The following is a 12,571-nucleotide window of genomic DNA, read 5'->3' as shown; positions in this document are numbered from 1 at the left end:
ACTGACATAGGTTCTGCAGATGTGCCAGAATCATAGGGGTACAGGATATCTCAAGGGTCATCTAACCCAGCTCTCTGTACAGATGCAGGCTTCCCTATTCCTACACCATCCCAGACAGATGCATGCCCAGCCTCTTCTCTAAAACCTCCAGTGAAAGAGATTCCACAACTCCCCGAGGCAGTTCATTCCATTCTCCTTCTGTTTCTTACAGTTACAGTATTTTTCCTGGGATTAAACAAGCTGTTTTGTCACAGTTTAAACCCATTGCCTCATGTCCTGCGTTTGGTGTCAAGGAAGAACGCTTGTTCTCCCTCTTCTTTATGGCATCCTTTCAAATATTTGAAAATTGCTGTGATATACCAGCTTAATCTGCTCTCCTCCAGACTAAACATACTACCTAACTTTCTCAACCTTTCTTCATATAGTTGGCATTGCAGCCCCTTTATCATCTTTGTTGCTTGCCTTGGAATCCTCTCCAGTTTGTCTACATTCTTCTTAAAATGTGGTGCCTAGACCTACAAAGCCTCCAACAAAGTCTAATCAGCATTGAGTAAGGTGGTACTATCCCCTTCCAAGTCTCGTTTACATTTACTTCTCTTCAGACATTCAAAAACTGCATTTTGTTTATGTTGCAGCAGCATTATGTTGCTGACTTATGCTGAGTTTGTGATCATCTGCAACCTCCAGATGCTTCTCTATGCTGCTATTTGCTAGCCTAAGGCTACCCAATTTCCCTGCAGTCAGGGGCCATGCACTGTGCCAGCCATACACTGCAAAGACAGGCCTCCAGGATCCTCTTTCATCACATGAGCCATGTGTGGCCTCCTGAGAGTCCCCCTTTTGCCATGTGGGCAGCACTGGCAGTGCATGGTACCCCTGGGGCACTTCTTTGCCATGTAACTGTAGGAGATGCAGCTGCAGGGACCTACAGACTACATGCTGGCCTCCTGTGGCCTGAATGTAGCCCACAGGACACCAGTTGGACAGCTCTGGCCTATCAAATTACCACTGGGCATATCTATACCTACATTTTAATGTGCCTAAATTGAATGTGTATTAGCTTAATGCACATTAAGCAGGTTTCGGCAGGCGTCTACATGTGCAGGCATTAAAGTGCATTAATGCTGTATATGGACTAACTTGGGACTAAGGTTAGTCCCAAGTCAGTCTAGACACACAATGTTAATGTGCTTTAATGCATCTACATGTTCATTAATGCACTCTAAATATTCACACTTAAATTTGATACCTGCATTTGCAGGTATTAAATTTAGGTGCTAAGGGCATTTTTACACATTGTTGTGCCAGTGCTGGGTGCTTTTAAAAGGGCCCAGCACTGTGGCACGTACATTTGTATAAATGGTGAAATGTGTATCAGCACTGAGAAAATGGCGCTGGTGTGCTTTTGAACTAAACACATCGAAGGTGTTTTCATTCAAAAGTGCACTGCTTCCATTTTCTGTATGCTGACATGCATTTTGCCACTTATACAACTGGATGCGATGCAGCTCATTGAGCGTTAGCTTGCATGTGGAACAGACTTGATTAATTGAGTCTGCTCTGATGCACTGGATTTCTAGCGCAGGAGCAGACAAAGGTATGTGTATAAATGCCCAAATAGCTTAAATTTGCCATTTTTAAAGCACATTAAGGGTGCACATATAGATGCACATGCTAATGCACCTTAAATCTAGGCCAACATGCCTTAAAGCATCTTGTGTAGACAAGCCCTCTGATTCTTTATTTGTGGGAAATGACTTCTCTTCCTGAGGTGCAGCACCTTCCATTTGTCTTTGTTGAATTTAATTTTTTCAGTGATAGTCCAATTCTTTCATTTATCAATATGTGTTTGAATTCTAATTCTATCCTCCAAAGTGTTTTTAGACCCTTCCCATCTGGTGTTACCTGCAGCCTTGATCAATGAGTTCTCTATTCTTGTAGCTGAGTAATTAATACAAATTCTTAAAGAGCAGTGGGCCCAGTCCAGCCCTCTGTGGAACCCTGCTTGAAACCTCCTGCCATTCTGATATCAACCCATTTGCTTTGCTTGTGGTTATTCAATTAGTCATGTGTCCACTTAACAGTAATTCTATCTAGCCTATATTTCTCCAAGTCACATGAGACTGACAAAAGCCTTGTTAAAAATCAGATACATTATGCCTACTGCATTCTCATCATTTCCCAAACTAGCTAATTTAGTCATGGGTAGTAAGAGGGAATTGGACCATAGAATCATAGAAAATTAGGGTTGGAAGGGACCTCACAAGGTCATCTAGTCCAGCTGCCTGCTCAGTGCAGGATCATCCCTGACTAAACCATCCCAGACAAGTGTCTGTCTAATTTGTTCTTGAAAACTTCCAGAGATTTGCCATTCCACAACTTCTCTAAGCAGCCTGTTCCAATGCTTGACCACCCTCATAGTCACCAAGCACTTCCTAATCTCTAACCTAAATTTCCTTTGTTGCAGTTTGAGGCCATTGCTCCTAGTCCTGTCCTTTACAGCCACAGAGAAATGGGAGAGTGAGTGCAGTCATTGTCCTCTTTGTCTATGGCTATGGGGTGTTAGAAGGAAAGAAGGACCCAGATGTGGCCCCACAGGACACTGCTACTCAAAACTTTCCAATCTTGTGCAGGATGCACATATGCATCCAAAGCAGAATCCAGGTGGACAGCCAGTCAAAGAATAATAGCTTATTTTCTCTTATATTTTCCCAAACTGCAAAAAAAAAAATTTTCCTGGGAAGAATTGATAATAAGTATTGTTGCATCATAATCCAGTAGCAATCAAAGAGAACTACTAAGCAATTTATATCTGTGAATGTGCAATACAAAGATCAAATCCTCCACTGCAAAATGTTTTCCATTAGTTACAGATGAAGCAGTGGCAGCCTGTGGGTCCATTCATTTCTCACTCAATTTTGCAGTCAAATTATTTGCATTTACACAAACAAACCTCTTAGAGATATTTGTTCAAATTGCACTCGCTAATATGCAGCATAAAAATGATAATAGCTCCATCAACAGTTTGATGAGACTTTAACTTTTTAATGTTTTTACACAAAACAACTCTGATTAAAACCTTGAAATGGCATTTGCAAATGGCAGTTACATCGAGTAACCAGATACTGTGCACATTTTATTACTTTGTAAAAACGCTACCAGTTGATTTGATTGATACAATTTTGGTACTTTGTGGGACTGTTATATTTTAAATATTTTAAACCTCATGGACTTCTGACAATTACCAACTTTCAGTTATTTTTTTCTCTGGCTTATGTTCCTTAGACAACTTTATTAATTCAGGCTGTGGGGTTTTCTAAGGTTTTCTTTGGCTAGCTGAGCAATTTGGATTTGATGTAAAAATATATGCCTCAAATAAACTGAGTGTACTTACAACCAAATGCACACCCTCTGCAGGCAGACTGCAATGTGGACACTTGAGTCAGGCATGACATGCAAGAGAAAACAATTTCTCTCATTTCCCTGCTCCCAAGTCATTTGTTGTTAGAACTGGCTAACTGTAAGTATCTGACATTCAAAATCTGAGTGACTTTGATAGGAGATGTATGTCCTTTGTATGCTGTATGTTAATAGTGATTCTTTTCTATTCTGAATCTAAAGTATGAGTGTTTTCAGTAGCAGGCCTGATTGAAATGAGGACTTGTCCTTCAAATTGAGAGATTCAGGCCAGCTTTGGATATAATGGAGAAGGCCAATAATTTGAACTGGAACAGGCAGTAAAACATATTGCATCCTGTCAGAACCACCTCTTTCCTTGAGACTAAAGAAACATCAAACTTCTTTCTTACATATTGCACTGGAACATCTACAGTTCTTGCAGCAAGGTAGTCAGGCTTTCTCCAAAAGGAAAAGGGGAAAGTTCATTTTATTAGATTATGTAAGGAAGACATTTAAAGTCTGGTGATCCATGGAGAGTTGGAGAAAGAAAGGCAAACATCACAGCTTTTAGCCTTTTCTCAGATCCCCCAGAACACTCTGGGCTTACAGTACAGTCTGCAGTGAATGAGAAAATGATTCAGTCTTTACAACAAGGGGGCTTGGTGCTGGGGTATTGATGGCATCTTCCTGTCTCAGATAAAAGATCTCTCAAGCTTCCACAAGTGGTGACTTCTGATCATATCTGAACAGGTCCCAGAGGAGTGGTGGCATTTCCCCTGTCTTCCTTCTCCACAGCACTGTGGAAATGCTGAGATCCACAAAAAGACTTCAGCATCACAGTGCAGAGCACTGTGGTTACTGATTTTAAGGTGCCTTGTCCCTAATTGGGATCTACAACCCCAGAGATGGTTCCTATACAGTGCAGACAAAGTTAGGTGCCTCAGCATGAGAGCCACAAAAGCCAGTATGTTGAGCAGAGACCCCCTTCAGCAACAGTAAGAAGGATGTCTTCCACCTTACCCTTCTCAGGGACAGAACTGCTTACTTTAAGCTGCAATGGTCACAGTCCACCTCTGCCTGCCTTTTTCAAAGCACCTTGTGTTGAGGTGATGTCCTTTGCCATTGAAGACATCTGTGCTTAGGACACTTAGCAGGATGCAGGAGATCTGTTCCCAGGTCCTGAAAGGATTGCTCTACTTGGAGAAGCAGGTTTAAATGCATCCAGCCTCCCAGGTGAATGCTCTAGTGGGCTTTGGATAGGCTGGGGCAGCAGCTTTCTTAACCCTGCCTGTTTATGCTCTTTCATTTTGCATGAAATAATAAAACATTTCCTGAGCCTGAGCCAGAGCTAGTGCACAAGCATCCTCTATATAGCCTTGTGGCTAGGGCTCTGGCCCGGCAGATGGGAGACAGGATTCCAGTCCCTCCTCTAGTGACTGTTTAAGTATTACGTGCTAAGTGTCTCCACCAAACACTGAATGGATTTAAGTGTGGGTTGTTCTCAGCATTTCCAAGGAAGCTATGAACATGCCATGGACTGAAACAACATTTTAGAAATGTTAGTATCAAGAGGGGAGCCCAACTTTACTGTCTATTTTTGCACTGGCCTGGCCCCATAGCATACTGGCAGCACCTCATCATCTCACTGTAAGTCACTGTCCTCAGTTCTGGAACAAGCTTGGCTCTTCTAGCAGAATTTCTATGTGGCTTGTGATCCCATTTGAAAGTGATGCGATTCCTGGTTTGGGTGAAAGAGTTCTGACATAGTTAAGCCTGTAGCTGGATGCAAAGGATCATTTTTGCAAAGGAGTATGCACACAGGCCCAGCTATCAGGGTATTTTAGAGAAGGCGTCTAGCTGTTGTGCAGAGGAAGCAAGCACATGCTCGCTTGAGTGGGTGAGTGTGTCTCTGTCTTTCTTTCTTTCTTTGAGGAACACTGGGCTGTCGATGGGGCACTGTGCCGAGTCGAGGCAGGACGCCTGCGCCTTGCCCTGTGATACCACCAGCTCCTCAAGGTGTAGAGGTGCACCCAGCGAGCTGAGACCTTAGGCTTTGTCTGGATGGGCCGGCCCCTGATGTCCTGAGGCCCCTCTGGGTGTCCCCACTGGCAAGAACTGTACATACGTATATATATGTAAATACTTCTTCTGTTCTTTGTATTTTTTTGTTTTTCTTTGTCTAAAGTATGCAGGCAGACCTTGCAGGTCATGAGCCCAGGCCTTGTCCTCGAGGCCCAGGTCCTCAGACAGAAACGGTACATAATTTCTACTGCCCACCATGTCACCCTTCCCGGAATAAACATCTCTTAAAAAGTCAAAGTCTGTCTGTCTTTCTTTCTTGCCGCCGACAGGAGTGTTTGCTCAGAGCTCTGAGGGCTTGCCCCTGTTCTGTGAGACTTTCTACTTCTCTTGCTTTGTTTCTCCCTCCTCCAAACAGTCTGACCCCTTTCTCACCATTGCTGTGGAGGTGCTCATAGGCTTCAAACATGTCCTCTGTGCTGCCCAGGTGAATTCAGTCCCCATCACCTTCCTCATCTCCCCTACTTTAGTACATGAGGTCATGGTTGCAGGTGTATCTGTTGGGGGTGTTTTTTGCTTTGCAATTCCTCTAAACACACCAGCCATTCATGTGATAGCCTTAAACGTGCCTCCATTTCTCTCAGACAATGACCTTACTAACCACCTGTGCTCTCATGGCATGGTTCATAGATTCATAGATTCATAGATTTATAGATTAAGGGTTGGAAGGGACCTAGTAGATCTTCTAGCCCGACCCCCCACCAGGGCGGGAGAACAACAAAGAAACCCCAAAAAGAGAAACAGGACTCAAATGAGTCCAGCCAGGTAGGCATCCAGCCTCTTCTTAAAGACCCCCAGGGTAGGGGCCAGCACCACTTCCCTTGGAAGTTGGTTCCAGCTTCTAGCCGCCCTAACTGTGAAGTAGTTCTTGCGGATGTCCAATCTATACCTCCTCTCCATCAACTTGTGCCCATTACTCCTTGTTATGCCAGTGGGCACTAGGGGAAACAGCGTCTCCCCCAAACCCTTCTGGTCCCCCCTAGTGAGTCTATAGACTGTCACCAGGTCCCCCCTCAGCCTTCTCTTGTGGAGGCTGAATAGGTTCAGGTCCCGCAGTCTCTCACTGTAGGGTCTGCCCTGTTGTCCCCGGATCATGCGGGTGGCCCTCCTCTGGACCCTCTCCATGTTGTCCACATCCCTCTTGAAATGGGGCGCACAGAACTGGACACAATACTCCAGCTGTGGCCTGACCAGCGTCGCGTAGAGGGGGAGGATCACCTCCTTGGCTCTACTCGAGATGCACCTGTGGATGCACGACAAGGTCCGGTTAGCCCTGCCAACCATGACCTCGCATTGTCGGCCCATGTTCATCTTGGAGTCAATAATGACTCCAAGATCTCTTTCTGCCTCCGTGCTCTCAAGTAGGGAGTTCCCCATTGTGTAAGTGTGCTGCTGGTTCCTACTGCCCAAGTGCAGCACCCTGCACTTGTCCGTATTGAAACGCATCCTGTTCCTGTTAGCCCACCCCTGTAACCTATCCAGATCCCTCTGCAATCTCTCCCTCCCTGCTAGCGTGCTCACCTCCCCCCAGATTTTGGTGTCATCAGTGAATTTAAACAGGTTACTATCCACCCCATCATCCAGATCGCTGATGAAGAAATTGAACAGCGCAGGCCCCAGGACCGAGCCCTGGGGGACTCCACTACCCAGGTTACGGGGCTGGTCTGTAGAATGCTGCTTGGCAGCAAGGTCCCTGAGCTCTGGCATGTCCTATCCTTTAAACGGCCGCTGTTTATGCTTCTTAACAGGGAGGGTTGGGGTTTGCCCCAATCCATGTCCTTCCTGACTGACAGGCAGCATTACAAGGTCTACCTCACCACTGGGGACACCGCATGCTTTTGTTGTGGCAGCAAGTCTCACCTGGCTACCCAGTGCCCAAAGAAGAGGCCAGCTGCAGTGGAGTCGCCTGGTGGCTCGTCCACTTCTGGTGCAGCAGCCCCATTGGGTGGTGGGGACAGGCCTTCCTCCCAGCCGCTCCCCACCTTGTCAGCCAGGTCTCTGGCAGTGGACCTGCCCCCCCCTTCACTCCCCCCTCAGGGGAGGTTTTGCCCCCTCCTGTTGAGAAGGGCAAATCCCAGAAACAAAAGGGGTCTTCCCAAAAGGCCTCATTATCCCCTCAGGACCTCCTCACTTCAAGTGGAGCTGGGGTTAGTGAGCAGGACCCCCCCCCCCTTTTTGCCTACCTCCTCGGCATCTCCCCCAGGCCCTCGGCATCCCCCCCAGACCCCAGACCCCGGTCGGGGTAACCTGGGGGTAGGGGAGGTGGTGGGGGAGTCCAATAGCCTTCCCCCCCACCTCTCAGCTCCTTAAGGCTGAGGAGGCTGATATGGAGGTTGGGCCCCCTGGGAGCTGCAAGCGGCTCTGGGAGCAAGAGTGCCCAGCCCAGGAGAACGCCCCCCCGCTAGAGAACAGGGACTGATATCTTCCCCCCCCCGGCCCCCTTAGAGGACACTGTTCTCACAGGGCCTGATGCTGAGAATCCTGGTGTGGGGGTGAATGTCCCCCCTGCCCCCCTGCGGCTCGGCGGCTCAGTGCCTGACATGTACAGCTCTCCTCCTCAGGGTCAGATTTTGATTCTGCCTCTGAGGATGAGTTGACAGAAGTCCTGCCTCAGGAGGTGGTGCCCCATGTTTCAGCTAAGGTACCCCCATCAATAGGGAGGGTCCCCACCCTGCTTCTAAGGAACTTCACTGTGCCAGTTACCCTGTTGAATGCCTTATTGCAGGAGTTGTCAACTGGGGATATGTGCACCCCTGGGGGGACTTGGAAAGGGCCTAGGGGGTAAACACGGGCCAGTGGGGATGGAGTGCTGCCACCCACCACTCCATGCCACTGCCTCCCAGGAGCAGGGCTGGGGTGGGGCGAGGGCAGTGGCTCCCCTCTGCGGGCTGCACAGGTGTGACCTGACCAGCTAGAAGCATGGGGTGGGAAGCTTGCACAGGGTGGCTGCTGCCACCATCCACCAGCCTGTGCTACTGTAGTGCCCCCTGCTCCACTTCTGGATGCCACCACCCTCTACCTGCTCCGCATCCAGCTGCCACCACCACCCCCTCCCCCCAACTCCACCAGAAGCATACCCAGAAGGAGTACACTCCTTAAAAAAGGTTGAAAACCCATGCCTTATTGAGTTTCTTGATCAGACCAAGCAGCACCGGAAGGTAGAACAGCATATTCATAAGTGGTTCCTAGAACCTGAGACGTTCATGCTTTCTACCAACACTGCAGCAGTGGTGCTGCATTTGACTCCGGGGATGCAGCGTTATAGTTTTCACCTCAGCAAGCTTGCAGGTGATGTTGGGTGCTTGTTGTGAGAAGCACCAGCTGGGGTGTTGTAGCCCCAGTCTTTCCCTGTCTTGAATGTTTGCTCCTCTCTGTTGTCTCTCTCTGTTCTTCTGGCCTTGCCTGTCCCTCTTCTACACCCTTCACACATGGCTGCCACAACTTTTGGTTCTCTTAATGCCAGCAGCTGCAGAGACCAAGTGGCCATCACTCTTTGATTTCCTGTGCCAGAAAAAGCTGGATGTCACCTTTCTGCAGGAAACACACTGATGCAGCTAATCAAGCTGACTGGCATGCTGCGTGCCACCTGTTCTTGAGTCACGGCACCTCCCTTAGTGCAGAGGTCACAATCCTTTTGTTGCTGCAGCTGATGCCTGACTTGGTGGTAGCTCAAGAAGTCATCTCTGCCCCCTGCTCACCATTCACACCCTGTTCATGCAACATTGCCTCCTCCTAATTAACATATATGCACCCACTGCTGGATGAGAATGGACTGCCTTCTTTGAGACCATGCCTGACTTTTTGCAAAGTGCAGCTGATGGTGATGACCTTCTCCTCCTGGGAGGGGACTTTAATTGCACAGTTGATGCATGGCTTGACTGGAACGGGCCAGAGCCCCATCCATCCTTGGCCTGGAAGTTGTGGACTGCTTCGGAGGCAGTGGACCTTGTTGATGTCTGGTGCCATCTCCATGCTGATTTGAGGCGGTATACCTGGCTGAAGGTGACCACCAGTGGGCTCTCCATGGCACACCTTGACTGCCTGTACATCTCCAGGCAACACCTACCACTCCTGCACAGAAGCCACATTACCCTGGCAGGACTATTAGATCACAGCCTGGTCTCTTATGCATTGACCCTACCTGGCAGGACACTTTCCCAGGTGCCCTACTGGTGTCTCAACACTAGTCTCTTGCAGGACGTTTACTGTCATGACTGTTTGTTTGCTCACATTTGGCAGACATGGGAGATTGCAAGAGCTACCTTCCCCTCCTGAAAGCAATGGTGGGATGTGGGAAAGGTGCAGAGCAGAGTTTTCTGTCAACAGTTCACACAGTTGGCAACAAGAGAGCTCTGCTGCTGTGTTCGGGAGGTGGAAGAGGATGTGGTGCAACTTGAGGTGGCCCTGCATGAGGCTGATGGTGATGTGGGGTTGCTCGAGAGTCTTAAGCTCTGCAAGCAACATCTGTGGGAGCTGGCAGAGAGTACCAGGGCAACCCAGGGTGTGAGGGCCCGTGCCCACTGCCAAGAATTGGGAGAGATTGATGCTCCCAACTCACTTTTTCAGTCTTGAGAAACAACAAGCCATGTGGAAGGTCATTGACCATCTTAAGACTTCAGATGGCTAAACGCTCACAGATCCTATTGAGATTCAATGCCACACCATCACCTTCTATCAGGAACTGTTTGCCTAGAGTCTGCTAAACACTTACATGACAGCTTCCCTAGGCTTTGCTCATCGGAGGCTGACCGTTTTGAATAAGAACTGTCTTTGGAGGAACTTACAGCTGCCATTGGGGACCTCACCTCAGGCAAAGCTCCAGGCATTGATCAACCATGTCTACTTGTTTTGGACCCTAGAGGCCTTTGGCTTGGGGCCCATCTTCACCTCTACCCTCTGAGTCTTGTATTGGGACATTTCAAACCTCCTGACGGTGAACAGCATGCTCTGTGCCCCATTCCTGACCTGCAGGGGCATCCACCAGGGTTGCCATCTGTTGGGAATGATGTAAGCCTTGTCCATTCAGCCCCTACTCCACACACTGTGGCGACGCCTGACTAAATAAATTCTTCCATCTGCCTCCAGTTCAGTGGTCTGCCTGTCAGTCAGGCTGATGGCATATGTGGATGACATGACTGTTCTCATTAGCACCCAGGGTGATGCTCAGTCCTTGGTCAAATGTCAACAAGCCTATGAGCGTACCTCTTCAGCTTGCATAAACTAGACCAAGAGAGACACCCTCCTTCTCAGTCCTTGGGTCAGCCCCCTCCCTCAGACTTGCCCAGGGATCTTATCTGGTGTTGGGAGGGCCTCAAGGCCCTGGGGGCGTTCCTTGGGCCATCAGTCTTCTCGGCATGGAACTGGGAGAACCTTGGTGTCAAGGTGGAGGCATGCCTGCAACAATGGCACTGGCATCTGCCCAGCCTCTCCTACCATGGGCAGTAACCTGGCAGCTGTGTCTTCATTGTCAATAACCTGGCAGCTGTGATGCTGTGGCACTGGTGCACTGTGTTGGACCCCCTGCTGGACCTGCTTGAGAAGCTCCAGCAACTTTTTGTGGTGTTCTTCTGGGACAGGCATCATTGGCTCTTCTCGGCCAGAATGGCTGACCTTTTTGACAGGGCTTTAAACTGAGACTGCTGGGGGATGGGCGATTTACTAACCATTCTAGCCCAGGTCATGTCTGCCGCACTACCAATAACTTGGGCCGCATAAGGGATCCTGCTTTGGTGACTACCCAAGGAAAGGTCCCTCTTAACCCCTCAGGGAAGCATTGGGCTTCACATGGCAGACTTAGCTGCCTGTACACAAACACTAGAGCTTGGGAAACAAGCATGAGGAACTGGCCCTTCTCCTATGTGATCACGACTATGACCTTGTAGGAATTACGGAGACCTGGTGGGACTCCACCTATGATTGGTCAGTGGCAGTAGAGGGTTACACCCTGTATAGGAGAGACCGTGTGGGGAAGAGGGGTGGGGGTGTTGCTCTCTATGTCAAAGATCATCTCACCTCACTGCAGATTGAGTTTTCAAACCAGGAAGGGTGTCTTGAGACCCTGTGGGTCAAGATATGAGGAGAACATGGGGTGGGTGACTTCCCCATGTAGGAGTCTACTATAGACCACCCATGAAGAAGAAGACTTAGATCGAGAATTCAATAGGGAACTGGAAAAAGCTGCTCGCTGAAGCTCTGGCTGCCCGCTTGGGCATGTGCTTGGACCCCTGTGCCTCTCACCTCCTAGGGGAGCATTTCTCAACTGGTGTGCCATCAGGCACATCCAGGTGTGCTGTGGCCTTTTGGGCTGGACCCACACCCTCCTGCCTACTGCTGCTGCAGACACAGAGAGATGCAGAGCATGGCTCCAGCCAGGCAGGAGGCATGGCTGCAGCCTAAAATGCCATCCAGCTGGCCACATGCCATCTCTCCCTGTCAGCATCTGGCTGGCCTTGTGCCACCCTCCCCCACCCCCGCTCTGTGGTGCTTTTATATTTAGGTAAGTGCTGTGGTGCTTTTATATTTAGGTAAGTGTGCTGTGGGGTAAAAAAGGCTGGTAAATGCTGTCCTAGGGGACATGCAGGCCATTCTCCCAACTGATGCAGCAGCTGCCCTGGAGGACCACCTCCAAATACAGAGAGCCCTCCCTGCTGGGGATGTCCCAGGTGAGCCCTTTCCACCACTGCCCATTGTCCTGGTTGTGGACAGTGACCTGGGTGGTAGACCTGGCACCTTACTGGTTCTCCCCATGCTTCCTAACAGTAGTACCAGGTTCCACTTTGATCCACTCCCTTGGAAGGCCCTGTAACCGTGGGTGATTCAGGCCTGTCTCCTTGCCACTCATCTCAACACAATGTGGGAGAGGCATGTGGTGGCATTAGCACTCACACCAGCCCAGCCCACCTGGCACATGCTTTACAAGCCCCCTATCTCCAAAAAAACCTGGCGATCTCCAGTGGCAGTTGCTACATGGATACTGGCCACTGGCATTCTTGTCCATCACATGGACCCAGCTGCCTCAGTGGCCTGCCCCTTTTGTCAAGGGGGAGTGGAGGAGGATCTTCATAGTTTCATAGTTAGTAGGGTCAGAAGGGAC

This window comes from Gavialis gangeticus, unplaced genomic scaffold (genome assembly GCF_001723915.1).
Source record: "Gavialis gangeticus isolate Ggan-Ray unplaced genomic scaffold, GavGan_comp1, whole genome shotgun sequence".
NCBI lineage: Eukaryota > Metazoa > Chordata > Crocodylia > Gavialidae > Gavialis > Gavialis gangeticus.
This window is presented reverse-complemented; position numbering follows the sequence as displayed.